Source organism: Eulemur rufifrons, chromosome 9 (genome assembly GCF_041146395.1).
Source record: "Eulemur rufifrons isolate Redbay chromosome 9, OSU_ERuf_1, whole genome shotgun sequence".
In the NCBI taxonomy this organism is placed as follows: Eukaryota; Metazoa; Chordata; class Mammalia; order Primates; family Lemuridae; genus Eulemur; species Eulemur rufifrons.
The window spans coordinates 53878351-53892572 of NC_090991.1; positions in this window are offsets into that span (position 1 = coordinate 53878351).

Consider the following 14222-nt stretch of genomic DNA (forward strand, 5'->3'; position numbering starts at 1 on the left):
AATCTTTTCACTACTTTTAAAACCATTTCCTCTGCCCCCGCCCCCAGGCCAGTACCTCTAGCACTAAACAGGGACAGGGACAGGGACAGGGAAGCAGGGTTCAGGGGTTCAGGGGTCCCCTGTGCTCCCTGGGGCCCCTCTTGAGTTCTGGAAGGGTCTGCACTGTGGCCAGCTGTCCGTGCACGGATCTGGGCACCCTCGGGCTTATGTACACGCTTTCACCGGGTGACTTCCCGTCACGGACGTTTGCTCCTACAGTGAAAACCGACTTATACTGCCTGTCAAAGGGTTTGTGCATCTGGGTGTGCTTTTCATCAGAAAAAACCAGCATCCTTAAAGGTTAAAAAAAACAGTGCCATTATGCTAACAACTCACAGGTGTGAGTCAAAACACAGGCAGGCAAACGCCCTCCGGGGAGCAGCCTCACTAGAATCCCTGAAAACCAGTCCCAGGCCTTGGAAAGCAACCCCAGCCTTCCAGGGGGCCTGGTCCGGGATGGGTGCCCCCCGGACCCACAGGCTCTCGCGACTCCGAGGGGCCGGCGAGCTCTTCCTTGTGCAGCTCTGAGTGCCGCCTGCGTGCCAGGCCGCCAGGGTGGGGCCTCAGCGGGCCCAGGCGTTTGGAGTTGAGGGAGGAGGCCACGCCTCCCCGACCCACGCCCTGAGGGCAGGACCAGGTTAACTGGTGTGCTCGCATGTGTGTGCAATGTGTGCGTGTGTGTGCATGTGTGTGCAATGTGGGTGCACCATACTGCGTGTGTATTGCACACGTACATGTGCACGAGCGTGTGGCTGCATGTACGAGTGTGTGTGTTTGCGTGTCGGCAGCTCTCTGACCACACAGACCAGGCCATGACGACACCGGTCTCCGGCTGCCGCTCCCGGGCCCCCACCTGGCCCTGGCCAGGGGCTCTATCACAGGCCAGGCTTGGGGGTCATGCCCAGGCCAGAGCAGCTTGAGGGGCCACCGAATGGAGCCCTTCCGGGGCCTCCAAAGCACCCAGCACGACCAAGGCAACAGGAGATGCTAGAACAATGGGGAGCCCCCCGTGGGGAGCTGTGTCAAGGGACACCCACGGCCCAGCTTACAACGGAGCCTTGTTCCTTATTTCTTTAAAAACACATTCAGATAGTGTTCAGCTGTGTCCACCTGCACACTCCTTCCTTAGTCACCAAAACTAGGCATTTCTTAAAAAACATTTTTCTGTATAAGCTGACTGGAGCGCTCCTGCTCTGGGAGGCCGCCCCGCCACCCGCCACCCGCCGCCCGCCACCCGCCACCCGCCGCGGCTAACGCTCACTGGCTCCCGCCTGCAGCCGCGCCGCCCCTGGTGGCCACGCCGGAACGTCCACCTCCCGGCCAAGCCTCAGGGCAGGAGGCAGGTGGCAGCTCCCCAGGGGTCCTCTCTGGGCCACATGTGCTCCTGCCAGCTCCCAGGGGCTGCCCGGCCTCCCTTCCGTGGGCAGCCCCTGCGGCCCCTCGATAATTCCTCTCGGCCCGTCCTCTCCCGCCACAGAGACCGGGTTCCCCCAACCCTTCCAGCACCGAGGCCTCGACACGCGGCTTCCTTCACTGCTTGCAATAAGCACTTCCGGGATCCCCTGGTGTGTTGCACACGTGTGTGTTCCTATGTCCCCATGCCTGCATAGACAGGAGAAAGCGTGGCCTGACCCTCATCTCAGGACCTGCGTGTTCTGAGCCACCTCCCGGGCACAGGTGGGATGCACTGGGCCAGGGTGTGCACTGTTGCCTGGTGGAAAGTGGGAGGCCCCCCTGGGCGGGGGTGGGAGGCCCTGGCCTGGAGCGTCCCCACCTCCCCGTGTGGTCTTGAGGCTGCCCCCACCCGATCAGCGGGCTGGAGGCTCATCTGGGGCAGCCCCGCAGGGACCCTGCCCGTCCATCCGCTGTCCCGGCCTCTTTCCCGGGAGGAGGGGTGGAGGGGCCGGGAGGAAAAACATCCTATGCAGGAACCGCCTCCCTCCCTTCCACTCGCCTTGTATCCTCTGTGAGCAAAACCGGAGGAAAAGGCCCAGGGCTGGCTGGTGGGGGCAAGGGCAGGCCTCACCCTGCCCCAGGGGAGGAGAGCACAGCCTGGAGTCCCCTTGAGGACAGAACAGCCCTGCAGAGCCAGGCCCCTGCCCACATCTCTGCCACACGCACCCCTTCATTCCTGCCCCTCCGCAGGCCCCCAGCCCCCATGTTCGCCCCTCCACCCCACCAGCTCCAACAGCCGCCGGCGCAGCCCCCGGCCCGGCGGAGCTTCCTGTGTTCAGTCATCACATCTCAACTCAAGGAGCAGTTACCTGCCGCCCAGCAAGTCTGAAAGTTTTCCCCTAAAACCCACCCTCGGGGGGGATAAGGAGGCCCAGGTAAGGGAGGTGGAAGCTTCTGGATTCTGATGCAGTTTCACCTTCCTCTGTCCAGTGTGGGCACGGGTGCCCCAGCCCCGCCTCCCCTGCAAACCCCACACAAACAGAGGCCCAGGGAGGCGGCAGGGCTCACAGGTGCTCTGCGTGAACTCCGGAGCTTGGGGTCCCCCCGCTCACTGCTTCTCCAGGGGAGAGAGGCCCCGGGGGGTCACTCAACTCTCAGGCTCCAAGAAGAATCAGTGCGTATGTGCCCCATGGAGAAACTGGGGGTGAACGTGAAGGTTTTGGGGCCCCTGGAATGAGACGCCCAGATACGCAGAGGCTGCGTATTCTCCAGTGCACAGCCCCCCCGCCCGGGGACCCCCTCTGGGCTTCGACCTGCTCCCTGTCATTAGCGGCTGGAGCCGGCTCCTCCTCAGCCCTCCACGGCTTCCCCACTGTCGACAGGACAAATTCAGCAGCCGAGGTGGGGACCCGCCTGCCCACCTGCCTGGCCTCAGTGCCCAGCCCCTGGCACCTGACTCCCGATGACGAGCCGTCTCGGGGACACCTGGGTGGAGGAAGCGAGGGTTTTGCACCCAGCACACCTGGGCGAAAGTCCCAGCTGTCCTCCCACGATCGCTGACAGCTTGGGCAGGTGCCCTAACGTCCCCAGCCCTCAGCCTCCTCATCGTCGTTGTGAGTGTCGTCACGACACCTGCTGGCATGCCACCTCAGGTTTCAAGTTCATGGCGTGTCGGCCCCACAGAGCAACGCCACTGATTTTAATCTGACCCCAAACCGACCGCATGGGTGTGGGTTAGGTTTTAGGAATTGGGAAATGAGGCCCACACAGAGACATACATGTGCAGGTGTATGTGTGTACCTGTATGTGTGTGCATGCATGAACAGGTGTGCGTGTGCATGTGTGTGAGTTGGGGCAGGGGTACGTGGACACACCAGGACGAGTGTGTTGGGGGCGGGGGGGGCACCACCTTTCCAGACCCCAGTTTCTCTATCTGTAAAAGAAGGCACCAGACGGGACTCACCCCGGGTCCCCTCCTTCCTGCGTCGGAGGCTCACTGGATGGGTGTTTGCCAGGAGGACATGTGCTCCCGGGTGGTGGGAGGACACTCAGGTGGCAGTGCTCCCGCCAGGGCAGAGGGACGGTCAGGCTTCCTGCTGTCTTGGAAACACGCTGACAAGCAACAGGGTTCCGAGAGCACCTGGCCCTGGACCCGCTGCATGGCCTTGGGCTGCTTGCTCAGTCTCCCGTAGCCTCCCCTCCCCTCTGTGAAATGGAGCGAATAACAGCGCATAGTAGGGCCAACAGTAGAGGAAACTGAGGCGGCCTCCTCCCCCGGGTCTGTCCTCACTGGCTGTGCATGCACAATTATTCCTGAATCCAAACTTGGGCAGCAGAGAGAGGCGGCTCGGTGGACTTTGTAGCCACATGGCTTGAAATTCTAGCCCTGCCACTCACAAGCTGTGCGGTCCAGGCTCGTGATTTAACCCCCTGTGCACGAGGTTGGGTCCCGGGGGGCAACAGCAGGCCCCGCACCCAGTGCCGCGCACGCCGGAAACAGCCCTGTATTTGCTGCAGAACGTTGGTGTGGGGCTGTTTGTTACCGAGCGCGACCTCTCATGTTGACTGATAAGCTCTGGAGGAGGAAGAGCGTATCTGAGGAGCAGCGATTCCTTCTCATTTGTCTTAACATGCACTTACTAAATGCGAATATTTACCAATTAGCACACATTTCCTTTCCCCAAACTTAGAATGCCAAGCAAGAGTCCCACTAAAATTTGCAGTTCGGAGTACACCGATAGGAGCAGGAGATAAAACGTAACAGAGTTGCAAGGCATTTTTCTCGAACAAGCAAAAACTGCACAGAGGTTGATTTGGGGTTTCACAATTCAATCCTAAGCAGGAAGCCACCTGCCAACACCAAAGGGGCAAAGGCCTGGGGCACCTCTTCCGCCAACGACGTCCCCACCCCACACCGCTAGGTCCACCTACCCAGTTTATCAGAAGACAGGCGGGCTGGAGGTTGCAGGAAGCAGACGCCTGAACACAGCCTCTGGGAGCAAACCCGGCAGCGCCGGGCCCGGGGAAACGCTCACTGTTCTGTGGTCCCTGGCGCCACCTAGTGGCGCTGCTGGGCACTGCTGGGAGCCGGCTCCAGGGCAGCTGTCGCCCCTGCCCCTGGCTCCTGGGAGCAGCAACCAGGTCCCCACTTTGCACCAAATGAGCAACCGATCTGTTGAAATAGCGACTGGAGACACAGCACAGCCTCAGCCGAGAAGGGAAGCAGGTGTGCGGTGGCTGACGCCACTGTCCTGGAGAGACAGGTTGCAGGAGGTGGATGAGAATCCAGGGCCAAGTAGCCCCTCCAGGACGCCTCAAAGACAGACAAACCATCCCAATAGCGACCACGGCCACCGTCTCTTGCATGGTCTCATGCACAGCAACGCTCTGTCTGAGCCTCACCTCAGCCTACGCCGGGACCAGGGCTTGGAAAACAGTCAGTGGTGAAGGACCAGGCTGTTTGTTTTGTTTCCAATCATCACAGGCTGACACCAGACCAGCAACGTGCGGTGGCGTCTGTCAAGGACATCCTCAGGCTCCATCTGGAGCAAACCTTTGGCTCCTGCCTTAGAGGACCACTGCCAAGGCACAGCCCACGCCACTCCTGGAAGGAGCATGATGGAGCTGCCCCAACCCCCAGTGCCCAAGGGACTCGCATGTCCTGGGAACCCACCATGAACCTGGCGTCACTTAGCCATGTCACATCTGTGAGCCATTGGCTCAGGGGAGCCTCATTTGCACGGGGGAGCCTCATTTGCTCAGGGGAGCCTCATTTGCAAGGGGGAGCCTCATTTGCTCGGGGGAGCCTCATTTGCACGGGGAGCCTCATTTGCTCAGGGGAGCCTCATTTGCAAGGGGGAGCCTCATTTGCATGGGGGAGCCTCATTTGCAAGGGGGAACCTCATTTGCTCAGGGGAGCCTCATTTGCTCGGGGGAGCCTCATTTGCAAGGGGGAACCTCATTTGCTCAGGGGAGCCTCATTTGCTCAGGGGAGCCTCATTTGCACGGGGGAGCCTCATTTGCTCGGGGGAGCCTCATTTGCACGGGGGAGCCTCATTTGCTGGGGGAGCCTCATTTGCAAGGGGGAGCCTCATTTGCTCGGGGGAGCCTCATTTGCACGGGGGAGCCTCATTTGCTCGGGGGAGCCTCATTTGCATGGGGGAGCCTCATTTGCTCGGGGGCTCCTCATTTGCACGGGGGAGCCTCATTTGCTCGGGGGAGCCTCATTTGCACAGGGGAGCCTCATTTGCTCGGGGGAGCCTCACTGAGACTGGAGGTGCCTCTCCTGCACCGGGCTCAGTGCCCAAGCAGAGAGCCCCAGGCCATGGTTTACAGTGGACAGTGAGGTCCACTTTTCATCAGACAGTGATAGCTGGCACTTACCTGGCAGTCGTTAAGTGCCAGGCACTAGCCTGAGTGCTTCCTGTAGGTTATCTCCTCCAACCGCAAGGGGTGGGACTATCTCCCACTTTACAGGCGGGGACACTGAGGCACAGGGACAGAAGTCCCTTGCTCCAGGTCAACAGCAGTGAGTGGCTGAGATGGGATGTGAACAGGAGCCCATCGTGCTGGCCCTGGGTCCCGGCTGCCTCTCCAGGCTGTGGGCGTGGAGTGTCCTGCAGGGGAGGAGGACCTTCGCCCACTGAACCTGCCAGCCGGGGCCACCGCTCAGCAGTGGGATGTCACCCACCATCAAAGTCTGGGGCACAGGTGCACTATTGGGATGCAGGGAGCTTCACCTGCCGCCAGCTTCCTGCTCCAGCAGCCGGGTCCAGATCAGCCAGATGCACCAGCTGCTGGGACTTGAGGACGTCTGGGCCGCCAGACCCCTTGCCGGGACTGTGAGTGTCTCAGGAGAAATGGGGCAGGGAGCTAAGCCACATCTCCACCTGGGGCTGGAAGGGCCCTTCCTCCAAAGCCTGCCTCCCACCTCCTGGGCACAGCCCAGCTGCCTGGACCAATGGCGAGAAGCAAACACCTCCTTGGGGCAAGCGGACAGGACAAGGCCTGGGCAGAGGGGCCCGAGACCGAAGCTCCCTCTGTCTACAGGTCTGAGGCGCAGGAGCGTGACCTCAGCAGCCCCCGCACCTCTCGCTCTGCCTCGCTGCGTCTGCTGACCCTGTTCTTTAAGACACCGCATCCTGCGGAAAAGGGGCGCCCCTCCCACAATGAACCTGGTCTTCCCCACACTGTGATCCCAGAAGAATTAAGGATTTCCTTCTGGAAAAAGACAAAGCACTTCCTTCCTTGATTTTATTTTCCAGAGTTTTAGTCTGACTCCCCCCGTGCCCCCTGCCCCCTACCTGGCTCTCTGCACAGGTCACCTGACCACCCAACGACTTCTGAGGTGGGTGTTTCCTCTAAGCCACGTTGAAGTGGCAGCTCCCACTTCCTGCAAGTGTGACCTTATCAGCAAATAGTCTTTGCAGATGTGGTCAGGCAAAGACGAGGTCATTAGGGTGGCCCTGATCCATCGTGATCTGTGTCCTCATAAGAAGAGGAAAATGCCACACTGAGAAGATGTCGTGGTCCCCAGGGCGTCCCGGGTGCTCCCAGCCCCTCCCGGCCCCTACCTGTGGCTCCCACGGCACAAACACTGACACCGAGGGTGGGACATGGACGCACCTCTTCCCGGAGGGCTCCTGTGGGCCCTGTCACTGCCCTGACCTTGGAGGTCTCCGCCTCCAAGCCAGGCCAACTCTGAAGCCGGAAGCGAAGTCCCCACACTCTCCTGAGCTGGGCCAGACCCTGAAGCCACCACTAAACCTCGCCACCTAGGAGGTCTCCCCGCTGTGTGTCTGCAGAGAGCCTAGCTCGAGGCCCTCGCCGAGAAATCCTCCTCCAAACCAGAACAGGACAGAGCAGCAGAACACGTTTTAGCAGCCTGTACTCCCGAACGAGAACCCGGGTGCTCACTTTTAGACTCAGGGACGTGGAGCCTCGTGACTGTTGCGCCACAGAGTGGTCAGCCACGGCATGGCTCACTCACCACTCGCCGGGCTGTTCATAGCATGACGGGTCAGCAGGGGAGAAAAAACCCTGTGTGCACCCCCCAAACAGAAAGACAAGGCCCGGGACCTCCGGCAGGTTGCATCCATGCCCGGCCCTGGGCACCGCTGCCTCGCTCTCTCCGCAGCTTACGCGCGCCACCGGGTGGTGGATGGGGGTACTACCACCCCAAAATAGGTCAGCTTCAACTAACACAGGGAGAAAGAAAAAATAAGAGCCAGCCAGCCCAGAGACCCTCTGTGAGCCCCGGGTCCATGCAATCAATCAGTCAATCAATCAGCCAATCAGTCAGTCAATGGAACAACCTTGAGAGCGTCAACAAAATGCAAACCTTCTTTCTATTCAGTGTCCTGCGTGTCCCTGACGTGCATGAGACCCCTGGGTTTGGTGCAGAGGGAGAGGGAGGAGGCAGGACTTGGATCTCTTTTGTTTCCCTTTTACAGGGGAGGACACCCCAATACTGTCTCAATTCCCCCACCCCACAATCCCAGCGAGGGTTTGGGCCCCTGCTGACCCTACCGTGGGATGGAGCTATAAGTTCCTGGGTGGGGCGTCCCCCGTGAGCCTGTAGCGCCTGGCCTGTGGCGTGTGGCCAGAGCCCACTCAGTCATCGCTGTGGGGTGGACACGCCAGCCCCAAGCCCCCAAACCCTGGCCCACCTATCCTGCAAGGAGGCCAGGTTGCTGGGTGTGCCCAGGCAAAGGGTCTCCTGGGACCGTGGAGGTGCCCAGACGTGCGACAGCTGGTGACCCGCCCACCAGAGGGGTGAAGGTTTCCAACCCCGTGGTGGGTTGAATTGTGTCCTGCTTCCCCCAAGATGTGTCTCAGCCCTCACCCCCCAGAACCTGTGACTGGGGCTTTATTTGGAAACAGGGTCTTTGCAGACAGAGTCAAGTTAAGGGTCTGGAGATGTGATTGTCCTGGATCGGGTGGCCCTGAATCTAGTGGCCGGGACAGAGAAGGAAGAGGCAGATTCCACACACCGAGGGGAAGCCACGTGACGGCGGAGGCCTCGGAACCACGTGTCTACAAGTTGGGAACCCCGAAAGACAAGGAGGGACCCCCCTCAGGCCTTGGGAGGGAGCGCAGCCTGGCAACGCCTGATCTTGGACTCAGCCTCTCGAACCTGAGAGGAGACAGGGCTGTCGTCTAAGCCCCCAGCTGTGGTCACTTGTCACGGCGGCCCTAGGAGACTCGTGCAGCTCTTACAGGTGACACTTTCCACGTGACCTGGAGTCAGATTCCTGAGAGGGAACAGAGCAGGTGACTGCCTGTGGCCGCCAGCAGGGGCCCAGGGCGGGGGACAGAAAGGGGCCTGGCTGCCTCAGAGGTGCCATGTGGGCGCCGCTCCCGGGGAAGGGGTCTCGGGAGAGAGGGGGCGGCTGGGCTGCGGGGGAGCAGGGGTCTCGGGGGAGAGGGGACGGCCGGGCTGCAGGGGGACCCCAACCGTTTGGCAGCTGCTCAGATTTAGTTGGCACCTTGGTCGCCAGTGCCGCAGAAAACAAACGACCTGCAAACCCAATGAAAAATGGTGATTCATTACCCCTGATGTGTGATGATGGCTTAATTATTTTTCTAACTGGGGAGAGACGCTTTCTGACAGCAGGTGCAAATGAATTCTCCACTGTTTTAAGGAGTGATTGGCCCAGGACAGGCGGAAAACTGGAAAACCTAATTAAATCGGGAGACTTGTGAAACAAATGGAGCGGGCAGTTTGTTTGCTCGCTGCTGACGGGTATTAACGATCGGAGGAATCGCCAGGGCTCCCGCAGGAGTGGGCGCCAGGGGGCAGGGGGGGCCTGGCATGGGGGGCACAGATGAAGGAAGAGCCGGGGGTGGTGGGGACCCCCAGGTCTTCCCCTGCTCAAGAACCATCCATGGCTCCCTGTGGCCAGCTATGTTGAGATCCCAGCCCCCACTCTCAGAGCCTCAAAAATCTCGCTCCAACCTACCAACTCCCTAGTTTCCACCTCTGTTTATCCAGCCTGGCCCTTGTCTGTCGCTGCACGCCCCGCACAGACTCCATTCCTGCAGTACAGACGCCCTCCCACCCGCTCCCCATCCCACGGCCCCCAGAAGCCGCAGCTGGCTGGGCCTTTCGCCCTCCAGCTCCAGAGCCCGGCCGCATCCCCACCCCCACCCCATCCGGCACGTGTGTTTGACCTCCCGGCTGGTCTGTACAGTCCTACAAGGCGTGAATTGCGGGTATTCAAGGAAGTGGCTGGTCCCAGACCCTCCTCCTGGTCTAGACTCCAGAAAACCGGCAGGCCTGCACCGCACCCCCGCCCACCCCCCCAGCATCTGGCGGGACGCTGGCTCCAAACCCACAGGGTTTCCCAGCGCTCAGCACCTCCCACTTGCCACAGCGAAGCGCCTTCCCCCAGACTCCCCAAAAATAGTCCTGTATGCACTTATTTTGCAACTGATTTCCCCCCACATTTTGTCACTAGCGTTTCCAGACACGCAGCAAAGCGGAAGGGGTGTGACGGCGCCGACCAGCGGCGTTTTCAGGCACTTGCTCCGTCACGTGCCGCTGGGCCCCGACCCCTCCGTCCCCGTCACCTGGTTGGTTATTTCTGGCATTCGGAAGTGAGCTGCCATTGTCTGCTCACCTTCCCGCGGGTCGCTAACCAGAGTTCCGCGTTGGTTTACAATTCCCTTATTTCTTTTGAGATAAAAATCTACCAATGACGAAGCGCATCTGCAAATGCACAGCCCGTGTCACCCTCACCCACACCGAGTCCCCCGTGTCCCCTGCCAGCCGTCCCCCCACCCCGCCTGCCTCTGTGTTAACTTTTCCAGCACTGACTAGTTCTGCCTGTTCTAGAACTTCTCTACGCAGAATCAATCGCGCCCCACTGCCGCCGCCCCTTCCCCGGCATCACGTGTTTGAGGCGCCTGTCCCTCCCTGCGCCTCTGAGTCCTGCTCCCTTTTCTCCCTTTCCTTGTGCAACATCCCCGGTGTCCCTGCTGACAGGCCTCAGGGTGGTGTCCGTCTCTGGGCCCCCACAAACAGGGCTGCCGTGAGCATCCTTGTACGTAGCGTTTGGTTACAACTCCTTTTGGGAAATTATCTTCTCGTTCTCTCCGTGTCCGTAGAGGATGTAAACCAGGCAGAAAAGGACGAACTCCCTCTGCTCCTGTCCCCCTGCTGCTGACGGCTCCAGGACTGGCACAGACCCAGCACGGTCCTAGCCCCGACTCCCACCCGTGGCTCCCGCGGTGGGTCCCAACCCTGCCGTGTCGCGCCCCACTTCCCGGGACGGTTCTCACAGCCCTTCCTGCCTCGCTCCCCGCGCTGTGCCCACGGGGACACCACCGGCTGCTTCCCCGGAGGCGAGGACGATGCTGTCAGTCGCCTCGCTGTGGCTTCTCCCACCAGCAAATCCCTGAGCGGCTTCTACTTGTTGGGAATTGCGGAAAGGGAGGCATGTCCCACCAGGGTGGGGACAACGAACAAAGGGTGCCCTCGGATTCCTTCCCGCCTGCACATGGAACGCCGCATGCGGTGATTATCTCCCAAAGGCCCCCACCAAATCCCACGGAATTAGCGCCAGCAGGCGATAAAATCCGATTCGTGGAATTCTGGGGTAGCCACATGTGTCTGTTTAAGCGGCTTGCCCCCTCGACGGGAAGGGGTGACACCCAACAGTCTGGGGTATTTACTGAGCGCCCGGAACTGGGGGGCAGTATTTGGGGGCAAAGGAATACACGGTGCTGGCTCCGTCCCCCAGGCCCCCGCAGGGGATGAGACAGACCCGCGAGAACGTCAGGGAGGACGTTCAGGAGCCGCCGCTGAGTGAGAAGAGTGACATGCAGACCCCTTTGCCCCTGCATATTTGCATGTTTCTAGTAAATTAACAACGCAGACCTCCTGGATGGACAAACAAATCACTCGCCCATTGAACGCAGGTCTGGACGAGCCTGCCCTGTTCTTAGAAGGCGTTGCCCTTGTTGAGAGACAAGACGGAAACACAACTCACAACGCAAAACAGTAAGTCAGGCTCCACCTGCGCTTGGATTCAAGCCAGCAGGCGAGCGTGTCTCAGGGACAGCAGGCCCCTTGGGCTGGGGACGTGGGGAAGAGAGGACCTTTGCCAGGCGGCAGGGAGGAGGCGAGGCGGGCGGCGAGGGCAGGTATCCACGCAAGGTGGGCTGGAGGAGGGGCTCGATGACCAGGAAGAATGTAGGTGCCCTTTGAGAGGGCGGGGCCTTCTCCGATGAGAACAGAAACCGCAGGCTGTCGCTCCTTCACTTGTTGGCATTACATGAACACCTACTAAGCGCCCGGCACTGGGCTAGGGCAGGAAAGCGAAGGCAAAACACCAGCTCTTCCTCCAAGGAGCTCTGCCTACTGGGGACACAGGTCCTCACTGGTCTGTTTACAGCCTTTGACGTCCTGCCTCAGAGCTTCCCTCCTTTCCACAGCCGAACGACGACGTCCCGCTGTGTGGCCTGACCACGTTTCATTTCTCCATCACCGCGGATGGGCACTTGGGCGTTTCCACGTTTTGGCTGTTCTGAATACTGCTCCCACGAGCCTGTGTGCTCAGCGTTTATTTGAATGTCCGTGTGCGGTATCTTTGGAGTGTGCATCTAGGAGGGAAACTGCCAGGTCAGCGGTAGCTCCACGTCTGACCTTCCGAGACCTGCCACACGGCTCCCTCCGCGGCTGAACTCGTTGACACTCCCACCGACGACCGACAAGGGCTCCGGTTTCTCCACGTCCTGAGACTTGTTGTTCTCTGGGTGTTTTTATCCTGGTGGCAGATGAAATGGCTGCCAACTGCTCCTGTGTATACTTGACTCTCTAAAATCTGGGAGTGATATGCGGAGGGTACGATGCTCTTGCCCGCACGGAAAACCTTACGCAGGAAGTTTAAGTGCGAGAGAGGCGGCTGGGAGCGATGTTGTCCAAAACCTGAGAGCAGGAGGGTGGGGAACCTGGTTCCCACCTTGTCCCGAGTGGCAGGCAGGTCCCTGGAGGCCGACCTCACAGGGTGGGCCTGGGGCGTGTGCTGTGACGAGGGCCAGTGCCGGGCTGCTTTAGGGACGCTGCTCAGCCTCTGCGAGACGCCCCCACCCACCCGTCTCTCATCCCAGCCCCTCTGGGCCCAGCCGATGGGGCCAGATGGCCTCGGCCCGGAGGGTGAAGGTTCGGGCAGGGGAGGCAATCTCCCGGCACCCTGGGGGGATTTTTAACGCAAACAAAAGGATGTCCCCGATTTCTATAGGACAACAGGTCCTCTCCCCACACACTCCCCTGCCACCCTTCACCCCTCATGTCCCCACACCTGGGCGAGGAGCAGGTGTCCCTGTGTCTGCTGCTTCCTGTCCAGCTCAGCTCGCCTGTGGGGCCAGACGAGCCCCTGCTCACGGGGCCTGGGAGCCTGGCCGTCTCTGAGCCAAAGGGGTGTCTCTCCTCGATGGTCATGGGATGGGGGGTCCCCCTCTTTCCACGGCCTTAGGTCACCCTGAGTCTGCCCCGCTGTGCTGAGGACACTGCACACTGTCCCCCGTCCCCGCGCCTTGTCCCAAGCTGCTGTGGGCGGGATTCCCAGCCCCCGGGGCACACCCGTCTCCTCCAAGCTACTCACCAAACACAGACCGAGGTGTGCTGGGAGGGGACTTTGCAGGTGTCACTAAGGTCCCCAGTACTGGGACCTTGACAGGGATTAGCAGGTGGGCCTGACCCGACAGGGGAGCCCTTCAAAGCCTGAGACATTCCCAGGGTGAAAGGATTCTGGAGGGAAAAGTCTCCACTGTCGGCTTGGAAATGGGGGGCCCCATGGTGAGGCCCGTGGGTGTCCCTGGGAGCCGCTGACCCCAGGCACCGAGCTAACCGTGAGTGTGGTTTACCCCCCGCGTGTGAGGCGATCTGTGATTCGCCCGCAGAACATGGACACGAACGCCCACATCACGCGGAGCCTCCTGCCTGGAGACACGCCTGCCTCGGTGGCCCTGCCGGTCTCCTGCCCCTCCTGAGAAGGAGGAAAACCGGGCATTTTCCCAGAAGGCTCTGCCGACGTAAATAGGGGACGATGAGGGAGGGGAGACTGCTTGAAAATATCGCTTGAAGACGGAATTTTAAAAGGTGAGAGAGACCAAAACAAAACCCCAAAGCAGCCCAGACCCAGCCTCCCTGGGGAAGGCCGCTGTCCCTGCCCGGCAGGTGGCATTTCTGTGCAAGACGTTCTTATCCAGGCTAGGGAACTTTTTGGCTACAAAGCCTGTGCCTTCCCACTGCCCCGACTTAGACTCCAGTTACCCCCAAGGACGGTGTCTGGTCCGAGTGGCAGCCGTGACCCGGCCGTCCGTCAAGGTCTCTGAGTTTCTGCGTCTCTTAACAGTTGGGGCGTATCGGACGCGGGGAGGAACTGCAGCACAAAGTGGTGCTGGGTCCTGGGGTCCCTGGGCAAACCAGCACGGGGTCGCACGGGGTTGCACGGGTTGCAGGAAGCGGCTGACGCCCCGCCCCCGCCCAGGCAGCCGGCTCTTTTCTCCCTGTTGCACCCGGAGTGTGGCAAGTTGGGAGCCGGTGGGAAGGAGGACCTGAGAGCTGGCAGAGCCGCAACCCCAGCGGGAGACCGTGCTGCAGGTGCACACCTGGGCGGTGGGCAGGTGGGGGGTGCTGGAAAGTGCTGGAGAGCAGCCCTGGGCAGCCGGCAGCAAGCTCGCGTGGCGCGAGGCCCGGGAAGCTCGTGCACCTGCGCGCCCAGCCTGGGCATCCTTCTGGGGCCTGGCCCGCAGCCACGCGCGCTGGCTTCCAGGGGGCAGAC